A 1,220-nucleotide genomic window follows, 5' to 3' on the forward strand; every position below is an offset into this window, starting at 1 on the left:
TTTTAGTAGAGACAGGGTTTCACCTTGTTGACCAGGTTGGTCTCGAACTCCTGGCCTTAGGCAATCTGCCTGCCTTGGCCTCCCAAAGTTGTGGGATTACAGGCATGAGCCACCATGGGCCCAGCTGCCTGTCTTCTGATTTCTAAGCCAGAGACCCAAGCTTTCTTGAAATAAGAGAGCTGGCTCATTTTTATCGGTGATCTTTGGAGGCAGAGATTTGAGATGTTCAATTATTTATCTACTTGTTTTCTGCAACCTGATGACCAACCTTGTTTCCTGGAAAGCTCTGATGTTGGTTTCATCACATGGCCAGAGGGAACCAAATGCAGGGCCTGAGTGTATTGCAAATATTGCCCAGTGTGAATGGTGAAAGCCCAGTTTTAGGAAATGGGAAGTGACTATCTCTAGGAGAAAATACTGCCCACTTGGTCAGAGCTTCTCTCCTATGTCTCCGTTCCTGTTCTTTAGACAATAGGGTGGTGAATGCAGGGAAGCCTAGGTCCACTGTGAGTATTTAGGGCAGTAGAGACCAAGTCCAGACAAGGCTTTCAAAATGCTCGGAAAGCTTAAGTAGTTTGCCTGAGGCACACAATGCAGGGATTTAACTGTTGAACTTTTTGACATCAACGTCTAGTTTTTCCATAATACCATGAAGCCATGTGACAGGTTTGAGACTTTCCCCAGTATGGCAGATTAGATCCTGTGTCTTTAACTGATTCCCAATCTGACTTGCATCCAGTCTTTTGCAGTCCTTGTAGGAAGAGAGAGAGAGAGACACACACACAAAAGGGCAGTCCTGGGAAATAATGGAACTTGTATGATGGAAAGAACTGCTGAACTTTTGCTGCTGGAGTTGCTTATGTCTGGGACAATTTTTTTTTTTTTTTTTTAAATATGGAGTCTTGCTCTGTCGCCCAGGCTGGAGTGCAATAGCATAATCGCAGCTCACTTCAACCTCCGCCTCCTGGGCTCAAGCAATTCTCCTGTCTCAGCCTCCCGAGTAGCTGGGACTACAGGCATGCACCACCACACCTGGCTAATTTTTTGTGTTTTTAGTAGAGATGGGTTTTCCCCGTGTTAGCCAGGATGGTCTCCATCTCCTGACCTTGTGATCTGCCCGCCTTGGCCTCCCAAAGTGCTGGGATTACAAGCATGAGCCACCGCACCCTGCTTGGGACAATTCTTTTTAAGCACCAAATAGAAAAACTTTGTTTTCATAA

Source organism: Cebus imitator, unplaced genomic scaffold (assembly GCF_001604975.1).
Source record: "Cebus imitator isolate Cc_AM_T3 unplaced genomic scaffold, Cebus_imitator-1.0 Scaffold28, whole genome shotgun sequence".
In the NCBI taxonomy this organism is placed as follows: Eukaryota; Metazoa; Chordata; class Mammalia; order Primates; family Cebidae; genus Cebus; species Cebus imitator.